The following is a 14,173-nucleotide window of genomic DNA, read 5'->3' on the forward strand; positions in this document are numbered from 1 at the left end:
ATCAAAATGAGTAAACACCGCTGACAAGTGATAAGAAAATGTTCGAAATTGTGACTATTTTTTTGCGATATATTTTGCATTATTCAAACTACCGTCTACGAAGCAAGAACTGCTATCACGCGTAGCAGTCCATGGTTAGATTTCCTTTAGGTGTAACACTTGCAATTAGGGATGGGCACGAGCGAGTTCGAGCAAGTTTTCTTTGAAACTCGACTCGACTCGACTCGAAAAACTTCCTCCAACTCTACTCGAAATTCTACTCGAATTCGGGTTAAGTTTCGAGTCGAGTCGAGCCAATTCGAGCTAAATCCTGTGTGTAGTTCCAAATACTCTTTTCAAATATCCTACGTAGATAATATAATTATCAATGATATTACTAGTAATATACTACCACTACTACAACTTATTATTATTATTATTATTATTATTATTATTATTATTATTATTATTATTACTACTATACGAAAGATAGGCGGTTTGTATCTGAATACTAAAAACTACTTGACTGTCTATCTGCGTAGTCGACAAGTCTTTAGGAGGCAAGGACATCGGTCATGAGGTTCTGGGTTTGAGTTCCGGAGGAGCAAGCCAAAAATTGATAAAAGTTATAGGGCGTCGGTCAAACATGTTCAAAACTGCTTGGTCCGGGTTTAGGGTTGTCATCGGCTCAAGCGGTCGGCTCACAGCTTATTCACTATCAAGCCAAACAGAAAAGTGAGCCAACAGCGCACCCAAGCGAGCCGGCTCAGCCATAGGCTCAGTTAAGCTGAGTCGAACCGAGTCGATGGGCTGCTTTTAATGGAGCTGGCTCGAGCCGATGGCTCACATGAGTCGAGTTGGTGGCTGATCCGAATGGAACCGGCTCGAGCCATCGGTTCAATTGTGCCGAGTCGCTGGCTCGTCCCAACCAAGCCGGCTCAATTGAACCGAGCCGATGGATTTCCATCCCAACCGAGCCGGCTTGAGCTGTTCGCTCAGTTGAACCAGCAGAGCCTATTGACATCACTGCACGGATTGGGCTTCTTCTGGGGCTCAAAAAGTCGACCGTGCAGGTCTAAGCCTAGACGGTAAGAACTACAGTATATACTTATATTGGTGCTCACGAAATTTGAAGCTGTCTCGCTATAAAAATCTATTGTTGTCTCGTTTTCGAGACGAGATGACATATACTAAACGTACCCCCACCAGATGTACCTCTGTCGTGAGAAATATTAAAAGTATTCGACATTACTGCTTACATTTCTCATGGCTTTCGCTTTCCAGTCTAAACAGGCCATAATTTAAAAACGAGTTAAAAAGAGCTGAATGTGCGAGCCATTTATCAAACTCGACTCGACTCGAAACTCGAGCTCAAAACAGTGACTGGCTTGGAACTCGACTCGAGAAAATTACCTTTGACTGGACTCGAATTCAACTCGAGTCGAGTTTAAGCTCGACTCGCGCCAATCCCTACTTGCAATGTGTAGTCTATTGCAGAAAAGGGGGACCCTTTCGAACGTTTGTTCGTTTGTTCAGTAAACAATGAAGATGTGTGAGAGGCAAAGAGACAACCCTAAAACAAACATCCGAATGGTAGGATGCAAGAGGCTCAACTAAAACAAACACCTCGATGATGAGACTCAAGGAGACTTACCTGAAACAAGCACATCCTTAGTGAGAGGCAAGGGGACTCACATTGAATCAGCAAACCAAAGGCAACAAACTAATAGATACTACGTCCACGTAGTCCAATTGAAGTAAATTTCACCTACATCGGTAACAGAAATTACACCAAAAATTTGGGCAAAGTAATGAATTATGTTCTGGAGAATCAAGTGTTTTGCTTAAAACATTACAGTTTCTCATTAAAGATTTTAGAATAACCACCTTTCAGAATAACTGAGATAGCGTTACGGTAGTCAACTATGGTGTCATTTGATACCATTAACAAAGATATCAAAACTATCTACTTTAATTTTCTTAATCTGATGCGTATTTCTTGGATATTTTTCAATTGTTCGTAACAAATTTTCGTCGATTACAGCGCCACCTAACACGAAACGAAAAAAATGTTCAATACAGAAGTCACGTATTTGTTCCCAGAGAATCCAAACCTTTATTAAAAAATGGAGGTTCTCGTATAATATTTCAAAGTTGACCCCCTCCCGCCCCCGGGAGGTTGGGCAGGGGTCGAGTGTGATATTGCTGAATGTTCCCTTCGAGATGAGTTAATTTTTTTACGTTTTTTTTTAAATCCGATTTTTAGCTTTCCAGACATCTTAAAAAAACAGTTTTAAATGCCTCATTTTTCAAATGTTTGTAACCCATTTTGATTTTTGTCGATTACAGCGCCATCTATCACGCAACGAAAAAAATGTTCACTACAAAAGTTACGTATTTTTTCACGGGGAATCAGAATATGCAATAAAAAATGGGAATTCCTATTTAAGATTTCAAAGTTGCCCCCCTCCCGCCCCAAGGGGTGGGGGCAGGGGGTCGAGTGTGTTATCATTGGATGTCCGCCTTTGAGGCGAACAACTTTTATTACAACTTTTTAAAAATCCGATTTGTAGTTTTCCAGATATTCAAAAAAACAGTTTTAAATGCCTCATTTTTCAGTTTGTGAGTCATTTTGATTTTTGTCGATTACAGCGCCATCTATCACGCAACGAAAAAAATGTTCAATACAAAAGTTACGTATTTTTTCACGGAGAATCAGAATATGGAATAAAAAATGGGGGTTCCTATTTAAGATTTCAAAGTTGCCCCCCTCCCGCCCCCGGGGGGGGCAGGGGGTCGAGTGTGGTATCATTAAATGTCCCCCTTCGAGACGAACAACTTTTATTACAACTTTTTCAAAATCCGATTTGTAGTTTTCCAGATATTCAAAAAAACAGTTTTAAATGCCTCATTTTTCAAATGTTTGTGAGCCATTTTGATTTTTGTCGATTACAGCGCCATCTATCATGCAACGAAAAAAATGTTCAATACAAAAGTTACGTATTTTTTCACGGAGAATCAGAATATGGAATAAAAAATGGGGGTTCCTATTTAAGATTTCAAAGTTGCCCCCCTCCCGCCCCCGGGGGGTGGAGGCAGGGAGTCGGGTGTGGTATCATTGGATGTCCCCCTTCGAGACGAACAACTTTTATTACAACTTTTTCAAAATCCGATTTGTAGTTTTCCAGATATTCAAAAAAACAGTTTTAAATGCCTCATTTTTCAAATGTTTGTGAGCCATTTTGATTTTTGTCGATTACAGCGCCATCTATCACGCAACGAAAAAAATGTTCAATACAAAAGTTACGTATTTTTTCACGGAGAATCAGAATATGGAATAAAAAATGGGGGTTCCTATTTAAGATTTTAAAGTTGCCCCCCTCCCGCCCCCGGGGGGTGGGGGCAGGGGGTCGAGTGTGGTATCATTGGATGTCCCCCTTCGAGACGAACAACTTTTATTACAACTTTTTCAAAATCCGATTTGTAGTTTTCCAGATATTTAAAAAAACAGTTTTAAATGCCTCATTTTTCAAATGTTTGTGAGCCATTTTGATTTTTGTCGATTACAGCGCCATCTATCACGCAACGAAAAAAAATGTTCAATACAAAAGTTACGTATTTTTTCACGGGGAATCAGAATATGGAATAAAAAATGGGGGTTCCTATTTAAGATTTCAAAGTTGCCCCCCCTCCCGCCCCCGGGGGGTGGGGGCAGGGGGTCGAGTGTGGTATCATTGGATGTCCCCCTTCGAGACGAACAACTTTTATTACAACTTTTTCAAAATCCGATTTGTAGTTTTCCAGATATTCAAAAAAACAGTTTTAAATGCCTCATTTTTCAAATGTTTGTGAGCCATTTTGATTTTTGTCGATTACAGCGCCATCTATCACGCAACGAAAAAAAATGTTCAATACAAAAGTTACGTATTTTTTCACGGGGAATCAGAATATGGAATAAAAAATGGGAGTTCCTATTTAAGATTTCAAAGTTGCCCCCCTCCCGCCCCCGGGGGGTGGGGGCAGGGGGTCGAGTGTGGTATCATTGGATGTCCCCCTTCGAGACGAACAACTTTTATTACAACTTTTTCAAAATCCGATTTGTAGTTTTCCAGATATTTAAAAAAACAGTTTTAAATGCCTCATTTTTCAAATGTTTGTGAGCCATTTTGATTTTTGTCGATTACAGCGCCATCTATCACGCAACGAAAAAAAATGTTCAATACAAAAGTTACGTATTTTTTCACGGGGAATCAGAATATGGAATAAAAAATGGGGATTCCTATTTAAGATTTCAAAGTTGCCCCCCTCCCGCCCCCGGGGGGTGGGGGCAGGGGGTCGAGTGTTTTATCATTGGATGTCCCCCTTCGAGACGAACAACTTTTATTACAACTTTTTCAAAATCCGATTTGTAGTTTTCCAGATATTTAAAAAAACAGTTTTAAATGCCTCATTTTTCAAATGTTTGTGAGCCATTTTGATTTTTGTCGATTACAGCGCCATCTATCACGCAACGAAAAAAAATGTTCAATACAAAAGTTACGTATTTTTTCACGGGGAATCAGAATATGGAATAAAAAATGGGGGTTCCTATTTAAGATTTCAAAGTTGCCCCCCCTCCCGCCCCCGGGGGGTGGGGGCAGGGGGTCGAGTGTGGTATCATTGGATGTCCCCCTTCGAGACGAACAACTTTTATTACAACTTTTTCAAAATCCGATTTGTAGTTTTCCAGATATTCAAAAAAACAGTTTTAAATGCCTCGCCCGGTATATATATATATATATATATATATATATATATATATATATATATATATATATCTGAACACTAGTGGTAGACTGTGTTAAGCCACTTTTTGGTCAAATTGAGTTAGAATATTTTTTTAATAGACTATGTTCTTTCTAGTGGTGTAATAATGTAAGCCTAAAGCCATCTTACTACTTTGTAACTACTTAGTATAGTTTGAAAAACAGTATTAAAGATCTTAGTTAAGGAACCCGTTTTTCGCTTCTCCTGTAAAATTACGAAATTATGACTTGGTTTAGTTTACCTCTGAGGTCCCGATATAAAATCATCACCATTATCACAATCAAGCATTATCAATCCACTGCTGGATGAAGTCTTCCCAAGTTTTCTCTACAACTATCTATCTTGGGTAATTCTTTTCCAGGTTACTCCCCAGTGGTTCGTGATTTTGTCACAATTGCTTGTATGTGGACATTTCCTAGGCTGTTTTTGTCACGTGGTATCCAATCTAAAATTGTTTTCGTCTATCGATCATAATTTCGTCTTGCAATATGTCCATAACATTTTCCGAACTATTTTAAACATTATTTCATTAGTACCAGTCATTAGTTGCCAAATAATTCATTTCTATATATTTGGGCTACAAATAGTTCATGTCCTCTACTTTTGGAGCACAGACACGCTACTTTTTGATCTTCGGATCTGGCAACACTGACTCAATTATTTAAATCAACACAATGTAAGAACCCCCATTTGCTGTAATGGCTAGTACGCTTGATTTTGGTTCGCATGGTTCCGAGTTCGATTCCCGGTGGCGGTAATGTTCAATGACCAAAGTTTTTCGGATTCCACTATGATCAGTAACTCCACGTCTCCTTTAGCCGCCCTAGCATAATCGTGAGACGTTAAACTAAAACAAACCAAACCAAAAATCAACACAATGTGTATTACTAACTGTAAGTCTTTGAATGATTGCATATAGCTATATGATATGGATCGAGTTTGAGGTGGTCGGTGGTCAAACTATAACAAATGATATGCAGTTAGGGTGTAATTAAAATTTTAATAAAGCAGTGTTTTAATCTAAAACGTACACCAGGCCTAAGGCTTAGGGAGAACAACTAGTGCTACTGAAAAGTTGTCAGTTACGTTTAATTTCAGTTACAATTTGCTTTTACATGTATTGCTGGAACGAAAACTTTGACATTAACATTATAAGTAGCCCAAAGACTATGAAAAACATCGTGTTTTGAAAACATTCTTGCACCATAAAACAAATTACGAGTAATTTTAAAATATTTTGCACTTTAGCTACGTTATTTGCACTATATTTATAATAATATTTAGCAATTTTAATTAAGTTCGCAACACTGCTTAAAATAATGTAAGTGCGATTTGTTGTAATTAAAACTACTGAACACTAATGTTATAATGTTCATGCCATTTGAGTTATTAGAGATCTCCAAAATGTTGATTTTAGTGTTATGTATTGTCCTTTGTTACACTGAATAATATATGTGCTTTCGTGGTTTAATTTAATATCTAAATTAGAAATATGTAGAGCTCTTTCGTGGCTAAGCAGTTAGCCTATGGCGTGAGAGACCCGGGTTAGATTTCCGGCGGGAGCTCATATGGTTTAGATTCAAAGTTAATCAGCAGGTTCAGTCTCATATAACCTCGCTGTTGAAAGAGGCGTTAAACTCAATTAAAAAATGAAATGAAATTTTGGAGTTTTACGTCCCACGGTTATGCCGATTACGCAAAAGGAGACTGTGATGATGAGAGATGAATGAAATGGTGGAATGAAGAAAGTGGAAAGAAACGGGAGAACCCCGAGAAAACTCACGCACTAAACTAAATTAACTGAACAGAAATGTGTAATATCAAATGTAGTGCAATTTGAGAAATTACAACTTTATGTTGCGTTGGCAACATTGCTTGTTTATCTAGTGACATTGCAGAGTATCTGGAAGAATTTCCCCTTCCATATTTCACACAGAATGTTAAAAAAATTCAGCATTTTTAATATATATGACTATTATATATAACTAGATGAAATACCTATTTTTCGCATGGGACCAGTATTTGGAAGTCAAGACCTGTGGGAGTATCACTATCTCAGCAACCGCGAAAACTACTGTATGTATTTGACACTAATATCGGTCATTTTGTATTATTTTTGCATATCTGGGTACCCCCTCCCCAGCAGGTGAACCCCGGCCCGCATGCAATGGTAGCTGAATTTGAAAGTCATCGCTAATGGAAGTGACACCATTGATCTCAGCGACCGCAAAAACTATACATTTGACACTAATATCGGCCATTTTGGATTACTTTTACATGTCTCGGTATCCCTCCTGTAAACTCCGGCCCGCAGCTGAATGGGGTGAATTTGGAGGTTAATGCGATCGGAGCTTCACCATTGATCTCAGAAAACGCGAAAACTATTTCACACTAATATCGGTCATTTTGTATTATTTTTTAGTCTCGGTACTCCCCTCCCCCGCAAGTGAATCACGGCCCGCATGCACTGGTAGCTGACTTTGAAAGTCATCGCTAATGTATCATCATTGATCTCAACGACTGCGAAAACTATGTATTCGACATTAATATCGGTCATTTTCTACTACTTTTGCATATCTCGGTAAACGCCCCTCCTGATTCAAAATTAAAAAAAAAAAAAAAAACGCTTCTTCTTGGTCTGAGGCCTGGGACATGATAATTGTCACTCAAATTTCGTAACTCGTGGACTATCGTCTGGTCCTCAGGCCGCACACAGGCAATCAGAAAGACATACACGCAGACACACAGACAAACTCTTCCTTTTACTTATATTAGATATGATATACAGGCTAGGATCCAAGGGGAGGGGTTTACCTCCCCTTGATGCTCAGCTATACACTGTATAAAATGGGCTTCAATCCTACTTCTTTCTTTACACTGGGTAAAATATCAAACTATGCTTTAGCCCCTCCCTCGATCATATCCTGGATCCGCTAGTGTATATATATATATATATATATATATATATATATATATATATATATATATATATATATATATATATATATATATATATGTTGAGAGAGGGAGAGAGAGACAGAGATGACTATACACATCAGCAGTGGATTTTGTTTCGGGAGAGGCTTGAGAACGAGTAAGAAATATTTGTGTTGTACGTGCAATGCGAAAAAATGATCACAAATCTATTTCGGGAGGGGCTTCAGTCCGATAGCCATCCCCTAAATACGCCACTGAACATTAGTCAACCGTTCCCATATTACCTAATACAGCAACGAAAGAAATTTTGAGTAAAGGTCAATCTTAATAGTTGTCTATATCAATATTCGAGACGAGACCGAGACTTTCGAGACTGAGCTAAGTCTCGTCTCGGTCTCGTCTCGATTTATAGAGGTCCGTCTCGTTCTCGGTCTCGTCTCGATTTATAGAGGTCCGTCTCGTTCTCGGTCTCGTCTCGGTATATAAAAATCCGTCTCGGTCTCAGTACCATCCCTACTTTTAATAAAGTGGATACTTTCAAATATCTAGGATTGGTATTAACAAACCAAAACCATATTAAATTTCATCTGAAAGCAGGGAATTCGTGTTATTATTCCGTTCAAAATCTTTCGTCGTGAATTCTGTTACATTGATGAATGTTCGTACTAACATTTTATCAATTTATTGCCTTCTTACTATGAATCACACAACACTAAAACACTGTTTGAAATCTAAGACTTGGGTGAACCAGTGATCCCCACAAGACTCGAGAAATTTCTCGTCTCGTCTCAAATTTCAAAATGCACTTCTCGTCTCGGGGTGGGGACGTGACGAGAAATTTCTCGTTTTGGGGGAAATACTAATCTTGGGCGTCAATTTTATAGTCAGTCTCTAGTAACAGGGATTTTGGTTTGTGGTGGATTGATTGGTTTAAGGTTAGATAAACTAAAGGACACCTTGTGAATATTAGTGGGGTTTCGAAGAGACACAGGCCCGTAGCCAGCCCCAAAATTTAGGAGGGGCCCAACCCAATCATATTATATTTCATCACCATATTATAGTTCATTTGCAAGCCTACCGTGAAATTTTATGAGGGCCAGTCAAAATTTAGAGGGGGGTCCGGCCCCCTCTTACCCCTCCGTGGATACGGGCCTGAAGAGACATTTATCTCTGAACTAGTATCAAATGTAACATCTAATGAGAACCGATCCGCCATGAAGGAAAGACAATGATATATAAAATAGCTCTTTTATACTGCTGTATAAAACTGTCTGTTTTTTATACTGTTCTTTGTTAGAAAAATAGCTCACTTTGATAATAAATTATAGTCATGAATACTTCGCATTTGGCGATCCAGTTTCTCGTTTGCATAGTAATTCTATGATTTTGTGTAGGAAACTGTTTTACTACTTTTTTAAAAAAATGTTGTGTTATTAATAATAATCATTATATAGATAGATATAGATATAAGGGCATTTGAATTAGTTTTAAAATTAATAAAAAGAATGTGACAAAATAATATACGCAATATAAGGAAAAAAGAAACTGTTATATTATGGACAAAATAACATAGTATGATTAAGATAAGATTCCAAAAGAAAATGCAGATGACATTTTTTATTGCCTTTTCTGTCGTAATAACTCACACATAACATCTCAATCAGTATCCAGCTGAAAGTGGAAATTGTGTGTGACTGTGTTTTAACGATAAATCACTTCACATATTTACGTCACCAGAAAATTACCAGTTCAAAGGACAAAGTAGTTGTTCCCGTGAAATGTAACTGAAAATAGCTGTGGTCCGTACAAAAGCATTCTACAAGTTGCCCAGAACGCATTCATTGGACACTAACACGGCGATAAATCTCAATGCGATAGCTGGAATTGCCACAATCATTCGTTTTAGTGACAAACTCACCCTGTTTACGTGTCATTGGGACTTCTGTTAGTAGCAATCTTGTTTTTTTTAAACTTTGTGTCAGACAAGGAGTGATAACAACGAAAACTTTGCCTCATTATTCTCAGAGTGCTTTTTCTTAGTAACGGACCGTTTTATTCCCTTCTTAACACTTCCTCCACAACGTCGGCACTATATATAATAACAAAAGGGGACAACCAATGAATTACGCTTTAACACAAAACAACTTGGAAATATTCCCTGGCGAACTCATAAACGTCTGAGAAGAAGGAAGAAAATTGAGGTCTGGCGGAAAATGTAATTTGAAGCGCAACGTTTGGCTCGATAGATATTCCAGGTCTGTCCGAAGAAATTAAGATCGTGCATAAAATGAGTTCATGGGTGGCGAAGGAAGATGTGATGGAGTAGATATAATTTCTTTTGTTAAAAGAACGTGACAAAACATTTTCTCTTAGTGATATGGTTCATTCTGTTTCTTTCCTGCGTGAAAGTGTGATGATGTGTTTCGGTGAAGTGGTGTTGAATAGGTGAACAAGACTTTTTTTAATTCATTTTTTCTTCTATCAAGAAAAGAGGACCAGAGGGAGAAGGTGTGTCAAAAGGGTGAGAATAATGGGCGGGACCAGGCGGGGTATTCCCGCCTTCTCCTGCCTTTCCGACGGCAAACAAACGCGAATCTTACAACTCGCAACACGGTATTTTCTGTCTCTCTCTCTTTCTCTCCTTTTGTCAACGCGGAATATCAAAACTGAAACATAATGAAAAGAGGAACTCATTTTAAGGAACGAGAAATCGAATTTTTAAATTAGTGTATGTTTTAGTGTTAATGTGAGTTATTTACATTCTGAAATAGAAATCTGACTGAATTCTGAAAAGTAAACAATACTTACTTTCGGACTTGAATTTTAAGACCAAGAATTGAAAAATGTTCATATGTGAGCGGTTGTGTAGTAAACGACAGAATTCTGAAGTGTAATATGCATATCTGTAGACAAACACAGGTGAAATTTTAGTGTTTTAAACATTTAACACACACAGTGTGAGATATGTGTGCAAATAATTTAAGTGATTTTGCCTGCGTATACGAAAGCCGTTCAAAATATGTGTTTGGAAAACAGATTCATTTATTTTTGTATTTGAAAATGTATGATTTCCCTGAACAATTTAACAAAGAATTACGGACAAGGATCTGAGCGGTAAGTGGAAAAGAAACTACTTTTAGAGATTTTTATCAAAATTTATTGTTTTTTTCTTTATATGATATTTACGTTTATGCATTTACATAATACCTATATATACTAATCTAGTATATTGTATTCCAGCCGATGAAAATTTCAGAATGAATTAAAACGTTAGAAAACAAGAACTATAGCTAATGAATTTAGAGTATAAATTTTTTTTCTAAGATTTTTTTTTTTAAATCTCCAAATTTAAATATATTTCTTGTGCAGGTAACCCCTTTAGAAATCAAATTATTCAAAAACAAAGTAGTGAAATCAGGTGCGCACCTAGAAATTGTTGTTGCTGAAGGGAGGGGAGGGATCCAATATTACAAGCCATTATTTCTATGTAGTATTGAACGAATATTATTCTGCACTCGAGAAAACGATCAGTAATCTTAAAATACTTCCACCTATATTTTCAATGGGGGGGGGGGGGCGTAAATGATAGAACAAGAAAGTTTTTATAAGAGAAAGAGTACAGATGAAATGTAAGATCAAATTTTCATCCTACACCAATCATTTCTCTGTTAAACAATTATAATTTTATTGAGAAAGTGTACAAATGTATGTTGAGGTAGGAAGTTTGGGAAGGAGGTTCGTACTCTGTATATCCTCCACTTGTGGGTACGCTTCTGAGTGAGATGCGTACTGGATGGTTTCTGATTGGGCTATTTGACCAAAGTCACAAGATGCATGTAGTAATAGTACTTAACGAATTCCACCTTAATTTTGATTTTTTTTCCCCTGTCTTCACATATTCTTTTTTCTCTTTTGCGATTTTGATCTTTTCTTTAAATTATGCCTAAATTTTCGAGAATGTATAAAACACACTTTTATTCACTTATTAAATGTTTTATATTACTTAATAACTGCCCACATTGTGTTTCTTGTCTGAATATTAATTAGTGAAGAAAAAGAAGAAAAATAGTACCTTAAACAAAATTGAGAAAGCCCGTTACTTACGAGATAGAAAGTTTTGTGGTCGTAGAAAGAAAATGAATTCGATATTTCAACAGAATTACATGTCTCTGAAACCAGTGCTTCTCAACTATTTCGAACCTAGCACCCCTTTAGATGAGTGCACCCCTTCCTTTTGACCCAATCCATCCTTGCACATTCCTGGACGTAAGACCTGGCCGAGGCAGTTGAAGAACTACAATAAGGCTTGAATTCAGCTTTGAAGAATATTTTGGTCACCTTTTTCCTTACATTATTTCCCCCTCCAAACGCAATTTTTAGCTCTTTTTATTTATGTTCGCTTGCTCTCCTCGCTGTCCAAACGAAAGGACTCAACCAAGTTTCTTTGACCGACATTTTTTAGCTATAATAACAGATTTTGTATGTCGGATTTATATCTTTTATTATTACAAAATTGATATAAAACTCAGGGTATAAATGCAGCAAAAAATTAAGTTTTAAAGTGGCTATTCCTATGCTGGTTGGAAAATATAATTTGTGTAAAAAGTCTAATGTTTCGATAATTTGTAAATTGCATAATGGCTTTCGTCCAATAATAAGAAATCTAACAGATCATGAAACCTCAAACACACCTAAATAGTCTACTGTCCCCCCCACCAATTGCCTCTTTTTGATCCAGTATTCCCCTTTCGAAATGAGAACGCCTACATTGAGAACCACTGCCATAAACCACACATACCATTAAAGGTGGTTGGTCCATCTGTTCTTCCGGTCGTTTGTCCATTCATATGTGCAGATACCTATTGGTTACACCGTTCAATTCTTTCAACAATAAATTTTATAAAGTTTCTATGTGATTTCCCAGGGTTCATTTTGAAATTTTCTCTACCCTAAATCAAATGTGGGTAGTAAAGAATGAAAATCGAATCGAAAATCGAAAACGGATTTAATAAGCCTTATTATAAAGCAAAACGTATCAATCTGTGAGTAACGCTAATACGCAAACTTCAAAATATTTAAGTATTACAGGTTGCATAAACATGTAGGCAAAAATATTTAGATAATCTTAATTCGTATTATAGCTAAACACAATAGGTCTCAGTTTCTGGTCCTTCCCGCTGGCCTAGTGACTTTGGTGTACGTAGTCTTAGGTTCGATTCCCGGTAGGAGAGCAAAGAAACTTCACAATCAATCACTTTGATTAATGGTTAATCTTCTAGTCTAAAGAGCATAACCATGGGACATTAAACTAAAAAATAATATCTTTGCGTCAGTTACACTAATTCACTACAATTCACTGTCAAGCTAATAGCTGTCACTAGCTACGATGCCTCTTACCAGATATCAGGAAATGTCACTAACGTGCAGACAATTTACAGACTAGCCAAATCCTTATGGGAGCAAGTAGTATTTCTAATTTGTAAATAAGTAGTGATTCCACACGTACAATATAAGGTAAATCGTAGCCTATACTTAGTTAAAAACTCTACCTGTTTACATTTAACACTTTTTTTAAAAAAAATTGCCCACCAACTACCCCAATCACTATACCATTCGACGGGAGCTCATGTGGTTCGGATTCCACGTTAATCAGTAGGTCCACGTCTCGTATAGCCTCGCTGCTGCAAAGGGACGTTAAACTCAACTCCAACTCCAATTATTCAAGGGCAGGCAAGCTATTGCACAGGTAGCGACTTCTATTAGCATCAGACAGGCAAGCGATAGCACAGGTAGTGACATCTATTTGCATCAGACAGGCAAACGATAGCACAGGTAGCAACATATATTACCGTGACTTTATTATTAGGATTAGCATAACAGACTGAGAAGTTTGTCGTTTATTATTAGGATTATTTCATTAATAACATTATAATATATCATTCGTTCCTCATAGGAAAATCTAAGAGGCCTAGTTTACTGCTGGAGTAAAATTTTTGAAGATTATTTCCTTAATAATAGTTTGGTTGACTTTATTTGTGTTTTATTAAGAATTCTCAGTGTTGGGAAGTAACGTAACGCAAGTAACGCGTTACTTGTAACGCGTTACTTTTCAAGTAACGTTTTCTAGTAACGCGTTACATTTTTTCCAAAGTAACTGTAACGGTAACGCGTTACAAATTTTTAAGTAACGTACATAGTTTGCGTTACTGTTTTCGCGTTACATTTCGGATGAGTAACTACAATATATGTGTATATATTTTTTCGGAAACAAATGTTTCTTTCCTGTAAGTGAATTTATCAGAAATCAACAATCGAGCATGAACTACGTATGTCAGTGACCGACAGTCACAGACACACAGAGAAACAGATAAGTTCGTAGTGCCACTTGCTGCTTTTTGAAGATGAGGACAGCCTTAGGGAAATCAAGTGTACTGATTGCAAGCACCTGGAA

At 37.2% G+C, this 14,173-nt stretch overlaps 1 protein-coding gene across 1 annotated transcript in view; it reads left to right on the forward strand.

The window, feature by feature from the left end:
- The first annotated feature begins 9,743 nt into the window (after nt 1–9,743).
- The window catches only part of LOC145666846 (matrix metalloproteinase-21-like), a 227,550-nt gene continuing 223,120 nt past the window's right edge, over nt 9,744–14,173 (forward strand). Inside the window, exon 1 of the mRNA XM_081734421.1 lies at nt 9,744–10,836. The gene's annotated coding sequence lies outside the window, so the exon portion shown is untranslated. The remainder of the gene's footprint in view (nt 10,837–14,173) is intronic.

Source organism: Thermobia domestica, chromosome 12 (assembly GCF_964235325.1).
Source record: "Thermobia domestica chromosome 12, izTheDome1.hap1.1, whole genome shotgun sequence".
Classification (NCBI taxonomy): Eukaryota; Metazoa; Arthropoda; class Insecta; order Zygentoma; family Lepismatidae; genus Thermobia; species Thermobia domestica.